The following is a 19,105-nucleotide window of genomic DNA, read 5'->3' on the forward strand; positions in this document are numbered from 1 at the left end:
GCTTGGCACAAAAATAAACAAACACAAGCATTGCCTCTTAAGGAGGACTTCAGACAGGTGCCTGCCCAAGTAACAGGACAGGTCTTCCAGACTACATGAAGTCAGAGAAATTATACCTCAGTGCTTAAGCAACCAAGCAAAAGCAAAAGCAAGTTCAAAGTGAACTTAAGCAACTAATGTACCTGAAAACAATCCAACTCAATCAGTATACAAGTCAAAAGTCAAACAGACAAACAATATTCAACAGTCAACAGTCAACAGTACACAGTCAAACAAGCAAGCAACAATGTGCAAGGCACAAGCTCAACTACAAATGTCTTGGCATCAACCTACAAAACAACTCAAGATTAGTCAACATAAACCAATTAATCAACTCAAGCAAGTGAATCAATCCCACTATGGCCATGTGCTTCTTAACTTGAAAACAAAGCTCAAACATAAGCATAAACCACTAGGACAAGGCCTAGGGTCAAAGAAGGAGAAATAATCCAAAACAGAACATGAAATTCAACATGAATCAACCTCAATCAATTAAGAACATAATCCAAAAGGTCCCATGTCAATAGCATCAACCAAATTCATTTCATAAACCAATCATGACAAGGTATGCAAGTTGAAAGCACATTGAGACAACAGAATAAACAAATGCGCATCAATTCAAAAATGATTCAATTAATCTCAACAAAACTCATAGCTAAACAGAACATATGACATGATCAACACACCAAAACTTAGGGCAATTGGACAAGATTAGGCATGGTAATTAAATTCATCAAGTCAAAGCAATCAAAACAAGCTCAAATAGGACACAATTTGGTACATCAACTTAGCACAAGCCCAAAACAGAATTGGCAAATGATAAAGACCTAAAACCAAAGCCAAAATAAACTTCAATATGTCTAGAAACAATGTGCAAAACTTCACATCCATATGATAAAGCATAAGCATTTCACAAATCATTGATGTTCAAGACTATTCAAAAGTGCACAAATGATCATCCAGAATGAAAAATCTCAAACAAATCAGAAATCAATCCAAAAATTCCAAGACAACTCATGATCAATCACAACATGCACAGGAAGCATCATACAAAAAATCACATCATTTGGAGTTCATTTGGCATGGCAAAGAAATTCATCAAATTGGACAAGCAAAGGTGTGACACACATTGTCACACCTACATTAACATGAGCATATCTCAGCAACCACAAATGATAAAAATGCAAACTCAACACCAAAATGTCCAGCAAGATGTCTAGTTTAAGCATGTCAAATTTCATAGGCATTGGATTAAAACTCATCATTTCACAAGAGATATGGCAAGCAAGGTACAAAATATGACACATGCACACAAACCCTAGGCCAAATTAATATTTAACCGAGCACAATTTCTGGAAAAATAACCAAAAAATTCTAGACACAACAAGGAGAACAATGCAAAAATCCACACATTATTTGGATCAATATTTATTTAGTTATGATTTTTTAAAGTGAAAGAAAAATTAAAAAAACATGAAAAGCTAGTACATGAATGGATGAAGAAAAATGGAATAAAATGCAAATGCAATATTTGGATTTGTCAAAGGCTGGAATCGAAGTGAGTGAGCATTTGAAAGCTGGCGCGCTATCATGTGAAATGCGCCATTTCACTTAATCTACGTGGCCAGGCGAAACAATGAAGACCAATCAATTAGCCACGCATGCAACAGCTGGACCAATACATGTCCATAAACACATAAACACATGCAAACAAGCGCTGGAATGGATCGAACGAAATCTGGAAACGCAAACCCTAACAACTTCATACGCATTCATCATGTTCTTCATGCTCAAGAACAAAAGTGCACAGAAATACAAAATACGCACATCATCATGTTCATCTTTCATCATACATCAACAATCCATATTTAATTTAACCTAATTCAACATATATTCAAAGATTCGAAGCCATGAAGTTTCACATGTCAAACTTAAAATCACCATAACTAACACAATACTGCATGGAATTTAGTGATCTTAAGCTCAGTTTGCTCAGTGTTCAAAGATCTACAACTATCACCTATAAATTTCATGAATTAAGGGAATCAAATTCTGACCTTGTTGAAGATGCAGAAGTGGAATTGGTTAATTCAGGCCTTGAACAGCTCAAACAGATACTCCAATGCTCTTGTATGATTGAATGGATGAATGTTTGTGACTTAATCTTGCACGATCTGGCCAGAATTTCCAACTGCCATGGATGAATGCAAGCTTCGAGCTGCTTTAAATCTAAATGAATTGTGATGGTTCTTGCTTCAAACATGCGCCATAATCCTTCCAGATGATGATTTGATCAATGGATGATGAATTGGTTTGAAGAAAATTGCAAAAGTTTGAGAGAAAAAGTGTGAAGAAAAATTCAGATCTGAAAATGTGATGATGTTTTTGCAATTTTCTGTTATGCTTAGGCTTATATATGAGCTCCTAATCATGTCCTTAATCATGTTTAATCATGTGGTAAGTGGATTAGTGAAAACAAGGTGTTTATGCCAATTTGCAAATGCACCTCTATGCATGAATGCTCAATGGAACAGTACACGAAATTTGCCTTGGAATCACTTCAAATTCTGTTTGGAGCCAAATGCAAGTGATGGAATGTATGGACAATGCATTATCTTCAAATTTGAACTTTCCCTCCAAAATTCAAATGAAAAACCAAATATTTTTGTGATGGAAATGCATGGCATATGATGCATGTTTTGGATAGTGCATGTCAAGACATGAATGTTGCAAAAAGAACCACTTCAATTGGCCTTATGGTTAAAAAGTTATGCATGCTTGAAGTTCAAATTCACTTGGCCATGATTGATCCATATCTTTTCAACCATACATGAGAAATTCATGATCTTGGACTTTTTGGAAAGGGGAGAAAAAGATCTTCAACTTTCATGTTGGACAAAATTTCATTTGAAGCTTGCTTGATGATGTAATCTTGAGGAGAAAACCTTTCCATTTTTGGCAGTTTCAAATTACAGGTCACTTACTATTTTTGGAAACTTTTCATCTGACCTCAAATTCTTCATTGTTGATGTTTGAAATGTCAAATGAGACTTGTATGGACATGAATGAGGCCTCTCTAACCATCTCCCACTTTCAAATCCATGGTTGAATTGACAGTTGACTTTTGTTGACTTTCTAGGGTTTCAGATGAATTGGTCATGAACTGATGAGCTTTGAGCATCCAATGCTTGACCAAATCTCTTCAAAATGATCCCTAGGGTCACATGAACTCATTGAACCAACCCTAGGGCTTTGCTTCCATGGAAAATGCACTTGCTTGCTTGCACAACTGAATCTCCTGACCAGTCTTGACTGATGAACTGATGAACTATGCAATGGACAATGCAAATGTTAATGACCTAGACATGAAAATGTATATACAAAATGGTGGGTGCAAATTTGAGGTGCTACAGCTGCCTCTATTCAATCAACTGGGAACCCGAACGGATGAGAGCAACGGCTGTCAAACCTTTAGGGTAAACAGGGATTGAATACCAAAGAACCGTAGAAATTTGCACTCTGCGGGGATCCAAGAAAGGAAAGTTCACCCATGGCAACTTCCACTGGGATCTGATATTTATTACGGGAGATTTTGATTTTTCTCAAAAGGTACAGTCGCATCCCGACATCGAAAGATGATGAACGGGGATAGAAATCACAACTAGACGCCAACGGACGACCAGGAAAAACTCGACGTTTATCGAAACCAACGGAGAGGTAACCAGACATCAACGGATGAATGGAAAGAGAGACAACCATACGTCAACGGACGAAATGGGAAAAACTCAACGTTTATCGACACCAACGGAGAGAGGTGACCAGACATCAACGGATGAATGGGAAAGACAACTATACGTCAACGGACGAATAAGAAAAACTCAACGTTTACCGAAACCAACGGAGAGGTAAACTGGACATCAACGGATGACCTGTGGGGATACCACTAGACGTCAAAGGACGATTAGGAAAAACTCGATGTTTACCGAAACCAACGGAGAGGTAAGCTGGACATCAACGGATGACCGAGGAAGACTCGACCAGACGTCAACGGACGAACGGGAGAAGCTCGACGTTTATCGACACCAACAGAGAGAGGTGACCAGACATCAACAGATGAACTGGGAAGAAAGAAATACATCTAGATGTCAACAGACAACTAGGAAAAACTCGACGTTTATCGAAACCAACGGAGAGGTAACCAGACATCAACGGATGACCGGGGAAGACTCGACCAGACGTCAACGGACGAACGGGAGAAGCTCGACGTTTATCGACACCAACGGAGAGAGGTGACCAGACATCAACAGATGAATGGGAAAACCCGACCAGACGTCAACGGACGAACGGGAGAAGCTCGACGTTTATCGACACCAACGGAGAAGGAGAAGCTCGACGTTTATCGACACCAACGGAGAAGGAGAAGCTGGGGGAACGTCTAACCAACCAAACGTCAACGGACGATTGGGAAAAACTCATCGTTTACCGACACCAACGGAGAGGTGAATCTGTGGGGAAATACAACTATACGCCAACGGACGAATAGGAAAAACTCAGCGTTTACCGAAACCAACGGAGAGGTAAGCTGGACATCAACGAATGACCGGGGAAAACTCGACCAGACGTCAACGAACGAACGGGAGAAGCTCAACGTTTATCGACACCAACGGAGAGAGGTGACCATACATCAACAGATGAACTGGGAAGAAATAAATACATCTAGATGTCAACGGACAACTAGGAAAAACTCGACGTTTATCGAAACCAACGGAGAGGTAACCAGACATCAACGGATGACCGGGGAAGACTCGACCAGACGTCAACGGACGAACGGGAGAAGCTCGACGTTTATCGACACCAACGGAGAGAGGTGACCAGACATCAACAGATGAATGGGAAAACTCGATCAGACGTCAACGGACGAACGAGAGAAGCTCGACGTTTATCGACACCAACGGAGAAGGAGAAGCTCGACGTTTATCGACACCAACGGAGAAGGAGAAGCTGGGGGAACGTCTAACCAACCAAACGTCAACGGACGATTGGGAAAAACTCATCGTTTACCGACACCAACGGAGAGGTGAATCTGTGGGGAAATACAACTATACGCCAACGGACGAATAGGAAAAACTCAACGTTTATCGAAACTAACGGAGAGGTAACCCTACTGGGGAAGAAACAACTAGACGTCCACGGACGAATAGAAAAAACTCGTCGTTTATCGAAACCAACGGAGAGGTAACCTTACTGGGGAGGAAACAAGGGTATTACGAACATCGAAAGATGATGTTTACCGACATCAAAAGAAGACCAGACGTTGACCGATGACTGGGGTAGGACTCGATGTTTACCGACACCGAAAGAATGGTGTTTACCGACACTAAAGAAAGAACACACGCGGGTGCTGACACGACACTCACTGGTATCACGGGGACGACATCTACACATGCCAGGACAAGGCTGACCACTTGCTGGGGATCTCACTGGGGAGTCAAACTTTCCTTTCACTGGGGGTGAGGAAATCAATCCTGAGTGCTGTCAGGAGCAACTGTAGCAAACATGCCGTACAGATGTTGAACAATGATCCGTCTCTGCCGGGGGTATGGTCTTGATTGGTTTCAACACATGAATTCATATGTTTGAATTTTTCTATGGCGTAATGCTCCATATTGAATGGAAATGCTACGCGATTTGAGGATGCAATGATTACTACATGCAAGATGCAAAATGATGAACTTCTGCTGGGGAGCCAAAACTGATCAGGTACTCCAACTCTGTGGGGAGACTCTGCGGGGAGAGCACCGACTTCTCACTCATGCTGGAGAAATAAAACTGTTGCTGGGGAAAGGATCCCAATCCACTCGGGGACTCCGCTTGGGGAACAAACAAGGCGACTTCACTGGGGAGAGCTGCCAATCCACAAGTAGGAATAAACTCTACTGGAGATAATCTTCACCGAACCTGATCCACTCGGGGAACCTGCTGGGGAAAACCATCAACACAAACCCCTGCTCGGGAGATCAGCTAGGGGAACACATCACCACCCTGATGGGACAGGCATTCACTACTCTGCTGAGGAAAAGCATAACTCTAGTGGGGAAAGTGATGTACCAGACCATGATGGACATAGACATCCCCAACCCTGTTGGGAATAAGCGCTCACGACCACGCTGGGGATAACAGTACTTCAAACCCGACTGCTGGGGAATAACTATTCCACTGACCTCCGCTGGGGATACAACGTCCTTCTGACTCAGTGGGGATAAACCAACTTCAAACTCAGCTAGGAACTCAACTGGGGAACGATCTGCTGGGGAATCGTCTTTACAGATAACAACCTGCAAAACAGCACAACATACATGCCCCAGGGGTTTGCATGGACAATATACGCTCAAGTGTCCTCAACATTCAAAAAATGATTTTCAAATGTTTTATCTTTCTGCACGTTATTGTTTAGCCTTCATGTTTTTTATATGCAATGTTTATCAAAAATTCGGACGTTTTTGCAAACAAAACAGTAAAATAAAACAAGAGAGCTATTTATCTGAATAACGACTTTTATTGATTGAAAATGGGCCTGAAAAGGCGAATACATCTGGAAGCAATTCCTAGAAAGAGGTAATTGCGCACAAAAGGAAAAATCTATCCTAATGGCAATGTGAACACGGCATCCACTATTTCCCAATTCTGTTATAACTCACAGATCATCAGTTTTCCTCCCAACTTCCTTGCTTTCTGAGAAGAATGACTGGACCGATCACATCTTTCGAGATGGCAGACGACGAAGCGCGATGAAGTACAGATAACTCAGACTGTAGTCTTCGCTCTAATCCCTCTTTTGCCTGAACCTTTTCTTTCTGTTTTTTGGTTCGCCGGGATGCCCTTTTTTTCCTGGACTCTTTTATTCTTTTTGTCCAGTGGGTCAATTCATGCGAAGTATTTTTTGACTACATCTGAGTTAACAGGGGACGGGAACTCTTCACCATCCATAGTTGTAAGCATCAAGGCTCCACCAGAGAAAACCTTCTTCACAACACATGGACCTTTATAATTAGGAGTCCACTTGCCCCTGTTATCCGTACCGGGAGGAAGGATCCTCTTCAAGACTAAATCACCAGTCTGATAGCTTCGAGGACGCACTTTCTGATCAAAGGCTCTCTTCATCCTTCTCTGATACAACTGCCCATGGCACACAGCTGCTAGCCGTCTCTCTTCGATAAGGCTTAACTCATTAAACCTTGTTCGAATCCATTCGGCTTCGTCTAGTTTGACATCCAATAAAACTCTCAGAGAAGGGATCTCCACTTCAACAGGTAGGACTGCTTCCATACCATACACAAGGGAGTACGGGGTTGCCCCGGTCGACGTACGTACTGATGTACGGTACCCATGTAAAGCGAAAGGCAGCATCTCATGCCAATCCTTGTACGTCACGACCATCTTCTGCACAATCTTCTTAATATTCTTGTTTGCCGCCTCTACAGCACCATTCATCTTCGGTCTGTAAGGAGAAGAATTGTGATGTTCAATCTTGAAATCTCTACAAAGCTCTTTCATCATCTTGTTATTGAGATTCGAACCATTATCAGTGATGATTCTCTCAGGAACTCCATAACGACAGATGATTTCTTTCTTGATGAACCGGGCAACCACTTGTTTGGTAACATTAGCATATGAAGCTGCTTCCACCCACTTGGTAAAGTAGTCAATCGCAACCAGGATGAAGCGATGTCCATTCGAAGCAGTAGGCTCAATCTTCCCAATCATGTCAATGCCCCACATGGCAAACGGCCAAGGCGAATTCATGACATTCAGAGGACTTGGTGGTACATGCACCTTATCAGCATACATTTGACACTTTTGGCACTTCCGAGCATACTTGAAACAATCGGATTCCATAGTCATCCAGTAATAACCGGCTCTCAACAATTTCTTCGACATTGCATGACCACCAGCATGGGTACCAAACGAACCTTCATGCACTTCTTGCATCAACATGTCTGCTTCGTGTCTATCCACGCATCTGAGCAGAACCATGTCAAAGTTCCTCTTATACAGCACATCATCCTGATTCAGATAAAAGCTTCCAGCTAGCCTTCTCAGGGTTTTCTTGTCATTCTTTGACGCACCTTCAGGATACTCCTGACTCTTGAGGAAGTTCTTGATATCATAGTACCACGGTTTCTCATCCACGACAGACTCGGCTGCAAACACATACGCAGGCCTCTCGAGTCGATTCACCGCGACATGTGGCACATGATTCCACCAATGAACTTTGATCATAGAAGACAAAGTAGCCAAGGCATCAACCATCTGATTCTCATCCCGGGGAACATGATACAACTTCACTTTCTTGAAGAACGTCAGTATTCTTCTGGTGTAATCTCTATAAGGAATCAGATGCGGCTGGTTCGTATTCCAATCTCCATTGACCTGGTTAATCACTAGAGCGGAATCTCCATATATGTCAAGCGTTTTGATCCTCAAATCAATGGCTTCTTCTATCCCCATGATACAAGCCTCATACTCAGCTTCGTTGTTGGTGACGTCAAAAGTCAATCTGGCAGAAAATGGTATATGGGCACCTTTAGGATTGATAAGCACTGCACCAACACCGTTACCGTTCACATTTACAGCCCCATCAAACATCAATGTCCACTTGTCATCAGGATCCGGTCCTTCCTCGACAAGAGGCTCTTCACAATCTTTCATCTTAAGATACATGATGTCTTCATCAGGGAATTCAAACATCATCGGCTGATAATCTTCAATCGGTTGCTCGGCAAGGTAGTCTGACAAAACACTACCTTTGATGGCCTTCTGCGATGTGTACTGGATATCATACTCTGTTAAAATCATCTGCCAACGGGCAACACGTCCGGTGAGAGCCGGCTTCTCAAAGACGTATTTCACTGGATCCATCTTAGAAATCAACAAGGTAGTATGGTTCAACATATACTGCCTCAGTCGACGAGCAACCCAGGCCAAAGCACAGCAAGTCTTCTCAAGCTGTGAATATTTGATTTCGCAGTCGGTAAACTTTTTGCTAAGGTAGTATATGCCATGCTCTTTTCGACCAGACTCGTCATGCTGTCCCAATACACACCCCATCGAGTTCTCAGTCATTGACAGGTACATTATCAGCGGTCTCCCAGGAACTGGAGGTATCAGGATTGGAGGTTTTTGTAAATACTCTTTTATCTTGTCAAAAGCTTTCTGACAATCATCATTCCACCTGATTGCTTGATTCTTTCTTAGCAATTTGAATATCGGTCCACACGTGGCAGTTAGGTGAGATACAAACCTTGTAATTTAGTTCAATCTCCCTAAAAACCCACGAACCTGCTTTTCAGTTTTCGGTTCAGGCATTTCTCAAATAGCTTTGACTTTTGCTGGATCAACCTCAATCCCTTTCTCACTGACAATGAAGCCCAACAGCTTCCCAGATCTCACACCAAACGTACACTTGTTCGGATTCAGCCTCAGTTTGAACTTTCTCAGTCTGTCAAACAACTTCTGCAAATTAACCAGGTGCTTCTCTTCTGTCTGCGACTTCGCAATCATGTCATCCACGTACACTTCAATCTCTTTGTGCATCATGTCATGAAAGAGAGTCGTCATAGCCCTCTGATAGGTAGCACCGGCATTCTTCAGCCCAAATGGCATCACCTTATAGCAGAACGTGCCCCAAGGTGTAATGAATGTCGTCTTTTCCATGTCTTCTGGCGCCATCTTAATCTGATTATACCCAGAAAAACCATCCATGAAAGAGAAAACCGAGGATTGAGCCGTATTATCAACCAATACATCAATGTGAGGTAATGGGAAATCATCTTTCGGACTCGCCCTGTTCAAATCTCGGTAATCGACACACATTCTGACTTTGCCATCCTTCTTCGGCACGGGAACGATGTTGGCCACCCACGGGGGATAGGTTGTCACTGACAAGAAACCCGCATCGAACTGCTTCTGAACTTCTTCCTTGATTTTAACAGCCATATCAGGACTAGTTCTTCGAAGCTTCTGCTTGACCGAAGGACAATCTTCTCTGAGAAGTAGCCTATGCACCACAATATCGGTATCCAACCCAGGCATATCTTGATAAGACCAGGCGAATATCTCCACATACTCTCTCAGCATCTCAATCAACCTACTCTTGACCTCTGTCTTCAAAGCAACCCCGATCTTAATATCTCTTCTGGCGTCCTCAGTACCAAGATTAACAATCTCCAACTCCTCCTGATGAGGTTGGATGACCCTTTCCTCTTGCTTCAACAATCTGACCAATTCTTTAGGGAGTTCACAGTCTTCCTCACTCTTCTCTTCAGCTTGGTAGATGGGATTATTGAAATCATACTGAGCCATAACAGAACTGTTCATAGTGGATTCCGTGAGATCACTTCTGCATGTTTAATGATTTGTTTTAGAAAAAGAGAATTCAAGAAAGTCACAAAAACAAAAACATTGCCATTTTTATTTTTTTGAAAAATGAAAACAAAAATAGAAAGACAGGGATCACAAAATTGTTTGCAAAACGTCCTTTATTAATGATAATCATTAAAACATGATGAGGCCTTACAATGAACCACTACGTCTTGGGCAGAACGTAGGGTTTTGTGCAGAATGAAAAAACAAAAGAAAATTACTCTGTTTGAAGAGTAAGTTGGACCACATCTTCTGCCGTCCAATTGTTGACCGACTCCCCTGGTGCACACGGGCGAACCCAGTTGTCGAGATCATAATCACTGTCACCATCTTCACTACTGGCTGCAAAGACGTCACTGTGATTCATCAGCCCAGCGCTGGTAAAGGTACTCGGACCTGCCTGCACACCCTGCTCCGCTTGCGAAGGTTGATAGCCAATTCCAAACTTATCCTCTTTGATAGGCAAATCCACCATCTTGCCCCAGCCTTCAGCTTTGCCAGAGTCAACCACCTCATTGGCCTGCTTATACGATACAATTGAGGCACCTGGCTTCTTCTGCTCAGCGAAAGCCACCCTCTCAAGAGCAACAGTCTCGAATGCCTGGCATAAGGTTTCATGGATCTCGCCATCCACCTCTACATATTTGAAAGAGGATAGGTGACTCACTAGAATGTCTTCTTCATCGCACAAGGTCACAATCTGACCATTCCAGACATATTTCAACTTCTGGTGGAGAGTTGACGAAACTGCCCCAGCTGCATGAATCCACGGACGCCCCAATAAACAACTGTAAGCGGGCTGGATGTCCATTACATAGAAGACAATGTCGAAAACCTCCGGACCTATCTTCACTGGCAAGGTGACTTCACCAAAAACAGACCGCTTGGATCCATCAAATGCACGCACGATCAGGTCACTCGGAGTGAGCACAACCCCTTCCACATCAATCTTTTTCAGAATTTTCTTGGGCAACACGTTCAGCGACGAACCAGTGTCTACCAACACGTGAGACAAAACAGCCCCCTTGCACTCCATGGTGATATGCAAGGCCTTATTATGATTACGTCCTTCAGGCGTCAAGTCCAGGTCTGTGAACCCCACACCATGCCTGATACTCACATTGGCAATCACTCCTTCCAGTTGGTTGACAGATATCTCCTGAGGCACGTAAGCCAGATTCAGCATCTTTAACAAGGCGTTACGGTGTGCCTCGGAGCACAGGAGCAAAGAGAGTATTGATATTTTGGACGGAGTCTGATTCAACTGATCTACAATCTTGTAGTCACTCTTCTTTATTATCTTCATGAACTCCTCCACGTCTTTCTCAAACGAACCCTCAGGCACCTCTTTCTGAGCTGGTTCCTCATCAACCACTGCCTGTTTGCCTTTAGCCTTGGCGAGTGCCTCGGCATTGTTGTCCCTTAACGGTTGCGGAGCAAACAGACGTCCACTTCTAGTAAAACCTCCTGGCCCACCGACATTGTCCACCACTGGACTCACAACCACAGGAGCTTTCACCGACACACCAATAGTCACAGGCGCTTGATTCACTGGCCTGACCTGACTCTCAGCCCTTCGATTTCTGCGATAAGCGTTGTCATACCTCCATGGCACAGCCCTACTGTCAACAACCCTTCTGCCCGGAGCAACAATAGTAGTCGGGTTACTGGCGGTTACAGGAGCAGAGATGGTAGCAGGAGTACCACTAGTTGTAGGCGCATTAACAACCCTCTGGCCACGTCCCTCGGACGGTTTGAAATAGATAGTGACAGTTGACACCATCCCACGATCCTTAACAGCCCGACTGAATTGCAAACAGCCCTCATCCATCAAACCCTGGATACCAGCTCTCAACTGATCACAACCGTTCTCAGACTCTGAGCAGTCCACACAACCTTCACAACAGCCCGGGTATACATCTCCACTCAACAAACGGCCCTTTACAACAAACAATGAAGTATGAACATCCTCAACACTGACCACCAGATCTTTAGCTTCTCCCTCTTCAACACTGTTCACTCGGTGTGCACCATGCGGCGACATAGGGTTATTTACAACATTCGGTACAGGAGCAAAATTGATAGTTTTAGCATCAATTAGGTCCTGGACTTTATGATGAAAAGCCCTGCAGTTCTCAATGTGGTGCCCTGGTGCACCAGAATGGAAATCACAACGCACGTTGGCATCATACCCAGGTGGTATTTTTGTCAATGGTGTAACAGCCCAATTTTTAGGAATTAATTATTATATTATTTTAGTATATTATATTTTAATTTAATTATTTGGAGTGTTAAGTAATTAAGCGGTTGTGAGGTAGTATGATAAGGGATTAATTAACTTAATTAGTGTGGGAATTAATTACTTAGTGGTTATGAGAGATAGTTAAATAATTATATTAATTAAATTGGTATGACTAGTGAGTGGTTAATTATTTGAATTTAAATTTAAATAGAGGTATTTGAATATTAGGTATTTTGGGCCTAGTGATTAAATTAGATGATTTAAACCCAACTAGAACACTATTATAAATAGTAAGAGGTGAGGGAAGTGGGAAATATAAATCATTGGAGCACTGAAGGCAATAGAGAAAGAGGAGAGGAAAAGTAAAGAGAAGTCAGGGTTTTCATCAGATTGACAAGGTAAGGGGGGAAATCCTTACTATTATGGGTTAGTATGGTTGGGTCAATGGGTAGGAACATGTTTTAGGTTGAAATCCTTAATTGGCATGAATTGGAATTATTAGGTTTTGATAAATACCCTTGAATTGTGATGAGTAAATTATGTTAAAACTGTGAATGAATCTATATTTGGATGAGTCGTAATTTTTTGAACGTGTAGCTTTTTACGGAATCGAAATTGGAGGTCCGGAAGTCCTCCAACGGCGAAAAATGCGGGTAATTCTGCATTCTGTTCGTTGTTAGCGCAGAAACAGCTTTCTGTTTTGCGTTAACCGGTTAACCCAGGGCGTTAACCGGTTAACCCAGGGCGTTAACCGGTTAACCCAGGGCGTTAACCGGTTAACCCAGGGCGTTAACCGGTTAACACTGTTATGATAATTAAAAAAATTAATTTCTGTCTTGCGTTAACAGGTTAACCAAATGCGTTAACAGGTTAACACTGTTATAATTTGCCAAAAAGCGTATTCCATCTTGCGTTAACAGGTTAACCAAATGCGTTAACAGGTTAACACTGTTCAAATACTGTTAGAATTGCATTCTGTCTTGCGTTAACAGGTTAACCCAGGGCGTTAACCGGTTAACACTGTTGAAATACTGTCAAATTTGTATTCTGTCTTGCGTTAACAGGTTAACCAAATGTGTTAACAGGTTAGCACTGTTTGAAAAGTGAAAAATTGATATTTAAATATTGTGTACGTTTTGGAATGGAATTATGTGTACATATTTGATGATTGGCCTATATTGGTGAATAATATATTGCATGAATGTGTATGTATGCCATTATTGAATTATGAAAGGTTTATGATTATGAATGTGTATATGTACCAATTATGAGTTATGGTGATATGTGGGATGTTAAGACGGTATAGGAGGTCTTAGTTGCATATGTGTTGGTATGTGTGCATTCATTCATAGCATGGTCAAGCGGTGATCCTTTATTGGAAACAGACGTAGCAGACGTTGATTCTTGATTGGAATCAGGCGTAGTATTAAGCGGTGATCCTTAATTGGAAACAGACGTAGTAGACGTTAATCCTTGATTGGGATTAGGCGTAGTATTAAGCGGTGATCCTTCATTGGAAACAGACGTAGGCTTTGGTCTTGTCTGGATCTGAAGCATGGCTTGGATTCTAGATATTGAATCGGAAAGCGGTGAAACTTTGAGTTCATATTGCGGTACCACATGCGTAGAGTCACATTGTCTTGCATTGAGTCGTCTATAGTTATGTGATCATTGAATGTGTGTATTGATGTGAGTGTGATGTACATTTGAATTTATGTGGAATGATTGTCTGTTAATATCATTGATATAATTTTACCAAGTGTGATGAATTCTTAAATTGTGTTTTAATTCATTGTGCCTTATTATGCTATTTCATAATGATTTGGAATTCTCACCCTTTCTGTTTGAATGTTACCTTTACATGGGTATCGTGCAGATACTACAGAGTAGTATTGCTGGAGTAGGTGGACGGTAGCTCGCTCAAGATTAGCTGAAGAGTTTCCGTATTTAGTTTGAATTGGTAATGAGTCAATGCTCTGGTCATGTAACACTGGGTAGATTAGTGGTATTGAACTCGTATCTTATTTGGATATGCTTTATGTCATTAATTGTTTTATTTTATTTGATCATGGTATGGGACATGGATCATCTTATGAAATACATGAATATTCTTTATTTTCCGCTGCGAACGCATATGTTTGAATATTCATGATGATTGGAATATGTTACTTTGATTGACCAGGTGTATTGTTGGTTTTCGAAAGTTTTAAGTTTTGAAAACGTCGATGTGACGCCCTTTTCTTATATGCGTGTTTATTTACTCTGATTACATGCTAAATAATTTGGGGTAGAAAAAGGGGTGTTACATTAGTGGTATCAGAGCATGGTCGACCAGTTGGTCAATAGTCACTAATGTGTTACATTAGTGGTATCAGAGCATGGTCGACCAATTGGTCAATAGTCACTAATGTGTTACATTAGTGGTATCAGAGCATGGTCGACCAGTTGGTCAATAGTCACTAATGTGTTACATTAGTAGCAGGTCGGTCCGTCCGACCAGGTTGTTTAGTTATGTTTGTTCCCTAGTATGTGACATGTGTGTGAGAACACTGTCGGTGCTTGTTTTATTTTCCATTGGCAGGTTGGGAACTCGAGGATAAGATGAGGGAATTGTATCCGGAGTTGTTCGTTTGAGGTAAATTTTCGAGGACGAAAATCTTTTAAGTGGGGGAGAGTTGTAACAGCCCAATTTTTAGGAATTAATTATTATATTATTTTAGTATATTATATTTTAATTTAATTATTTGGAGTGTTAAGTAATTAAGCGGTTGTGAGGTAGTATGATAAGGGATTAATTAACTTAATTAGTGTGGGAATTAATTATTTAGTTGTTATGAGAGATAGTTAAATAATTATATTAATTAAATTGGTATGACTAGTGAGTGGTTAATTATTTGAATTTAAATTTAAATAGAGGTATTTGAATATTAGGTATTTTGGGCCTAGTGATTAAATTAGATGATTTAAACCCAACTAGAACACTATTATAAATAGTAAGAGGTGAGGGAAGTGGGAAATGTAATTCATTGGAGCACTGAAGGCAATAGAGAAAGAGGAGAGGAAAAGTAAAGAGGAGTCAGGGTTTTCATCAGATTGACAAGGTAAGGGGGGAAATCCTTACTATTATGGGTTAGTATGATTGGGTCAATGGGTAGGAACATGTTTTAGGTTGAAATCCTTAATTGGCATGAATTGGAATTATTAGGTTTTGATAAATACCCTTGAATTGTGATGAGTAAATTATGTTAAAACTGTGAATGAATCTATATTTGGATGAGTCGTAATTTTTTGAACGTGTAGCTTTTTACGGAATCGAAATCGGAGGTCCGGAAGTCCTCCAACGGCGAAAAATGCGGGTAATTCTGCATTCTGTTCGTTGTTAGCGCAGAAGCAGCTTTCTGTTTTGCGTTAACCGGTTAATCCAGGGCGTTAACCGGTTAACACTGTTATGATAATTAAAAAAATTAATTTCTGTCTTGCGTTAACAGGTTAACCAAATGCGTTAACAGGTTAACACTGTTATAATTTGCCAAAAAGCGTATTCCGTCTTGCGTTAACAGGTTAACCAAATGCGTTAACAGGTTAACACTGTTGAAATACTGTTAGAATTGCATTCTGTCTTGCGTTAACAGGTTAACCCAGGGAGTTAACCGGTTAACACTGTTGAAATACTGTCAAATTTGTATTCTGTCTTGCGTTAACAGGTTAACCAAATGTGCTAACAGGTTAACACTGTTTGAAAAGTGAAAAATTGATATTTAAATATTGTGTACGTTTTGGAATGGAATTATGTGTACATATTTGATGATTGGCCTATATTGGTGAATAATATATTGCATGAATGTGTATGTATGCCATTATTGAATTGTGAAAGGTTTATGATTATGAATGTGTATATGTACCAATTATGAGTTATGGTGATATGTGGGATGTTAAGACGGTATAGGAGGTCTTAGTTGCATATGTGTTGGTATGTGTGCATTCATTCATAGCATGGTCAAGCGGTGATCCTTTATTGGAAACAGACGTAGCAGACGTTGATTCTTGATTGGAATCAGGCGTAGTATTAAGCGGTGATCCTTAATTGGAAACAGACGTAGTAGACGTTAATCCTTGATTGGGATTAGGCGTAGTATTAAGCGGTGATCCTTCATTGGAAACAGACGTAGGCTTTGGTCTTGTCCGGATCTGAAGCGTGGCTTGGATTCTAGATATTGAATCGGAAAGCGGTGAAACTTTGAGTTCATATTGCGGTACCACATGCGTAGAGTCACATTGTCTTGCATTGAGTCGTCTATAGTTATGTGATCATTGAATGTGTGTATTGATGTGAGTGTGATGTACATTTGATTTGATCATGGTATGGGACATGGATCATCTTATGAAATACATGAATATTCTTTATTTTCCGCTGCGAACGCATATGTTTGAATATTCATGATGATTGGAATGTGTTACTTTGATTGACCAGGTGTATTGTTGGTTTTCGAAAGTTTTAAGTTTTGAAAACGTCGATGTGACGCCCTTTTCTTATATGCGTGTTTATTTACTCTGATTACATGCTAAATAATTTGGGGTAGAAAAAGGGGTGTTACAAATGGTGCCATGGTTCTCAACTCCACAAACCCTAGTCTGAGCAGCTCAGGCAGCAACTCAGCGTAGGTCATCGGCAATGGGTCGAAACGTCTGTCAGGCATCCTTTGCCTCGGCTGATATGGACGTTGCTGTTGTTGTTGTTGCGGCGGTTGTGGAACTCTCTGTTGTTGAGGTGCTGGAATGGTCACAGCAGCAACCTGACGATACTGATTTCTATTCACACCCCTCCTACTATGTTGCACAACACTGGTTTCACCCTCTCTCCGACGAGGTGCCCCAGCAAACGGCTTCTTAGAAGACGAGGACCCCACATCTTGAATTTTACCAGCTTTGATCAAACTCTCTGTCCTCTCTCCACAGATTACTACGTCTGAGAAACTACCGAGTGGGCAACTTCCCATCCGGTCCATGAAAACACCCTGCAGTGTGCCAATGAACATATCAGTAAGTTCCCTCTCCAACATAGGGGGTTGTACTCTCGCAGCCAACTCACGCCACCTCTGGGCATACTCCTTGAAGCTTTCTCCAGACTTTTGACAAAGACTCTACAGTTGAGTCCGGCTCGGCGCCATGTCCATATTGTGTTTGTACTGCCTCAAGAAGGCCTCACCCAGATCCCTCCAACAGCGGATAGAATCTCTCTTCAGTTCCATGTACCAGTCCAAGGAAGCCCCAGATAAGCTATCCTGGAAGAAGTACATCCACATCTTCTCATCATCGGTGTAAGCAGAGATTTTCCGATAATATGCCTGCACATGGGTGCGAGGGCAAGAAGTACCATTGTATTTATCGAACGAGGGTGCTTTGAATTTGTAGGGAATCCTCAACCCCTCCACCAGACCCATGTTGGTCACATCAAAACCTAAGGAATTCTGACATTCCATAGCTCTTATTTTCTCAGCAAGGGCGTCAACTTTACGGTCCCTCTCTTCAACTCTTCCAACAACCTCATCATCTTCACTCAGCAGTGTGAACATGTCCTCTTGTCTATCAACAATCGGAGCAGGATGACGAACAGGAGCCCGGGTAGCTCTAGCATTGACAGTCTCTGCAGCAAGAGGCTGTCCGTTGATTCTGATCCCCCTTAACTCATCCCCTACAGCATAGTCATTGGCGGGAGCAGCAACATTAACATTCTCATGAACAGGCACGCCCACCGGCGACGCTCGGTTGGACTGCGGAATCACGGTTTCCTGTCTTTGGGCTAAGGCACGCAGCTCCTCTTGCCCTTGCACAACACCTTGCATCATCGTCATAAACTGGGCCATGTTTGCCCTCATCTCAGCTAGTTCTACCTGAACCTGGTCCATGTTCCTCTGATGATTGAGTCTGGTTGAGTAGCGATGCGGTCTTTGATCAGCTATCCTGCCTGACACAGGAACCAGAGTGAGAAGTCACGAACAAGAACACCTGTTATGCAATATGATATGAGTATGATGCTAATGCATATGATGCACATGATATGTTCATTTCTCAGGCATTCAAAGAGCCTGATTCATCCTCAAAAGATGGCAACCTGCAATATACAACACAGAAGCGCAGGATCATCATACACAAGAGCAATGAGTACAAGGTGAGACCAACAATCTCATCTATAGATAATGAGCAACAAAGGATCATACAACAAAGTCAGCAAAGATCCAACAGAATCGAAGTACAACAACGAATCCCATCCAATAAGCCTGGAGGTGATTCTCAACATAAACATCAGAAATACAAGCTAAGACAAACGGCCTCCAGGAATGAGCGTCTTCAAGTAGTGACACTAGTCTATCAACAGGCCATACTCCGAACATTCTGGCAAGG

Source organism: Lathyrus oleraceus, chromosome 7 (genome assembly GCF_024323335.1).
Source record: "Lathyrus oleraceus cultivar Zhongwan6 chromosome 7, CAAS_Psat_ZW6_1.0, whole genome shotgun sequence".
Lineage (NCBI taxonomy): Eukaryota > Viridiplantae > Streptophyta > Magnoliopsida > Fabales > Fabaceae > Lathyrus > Lathyrus oleraceus.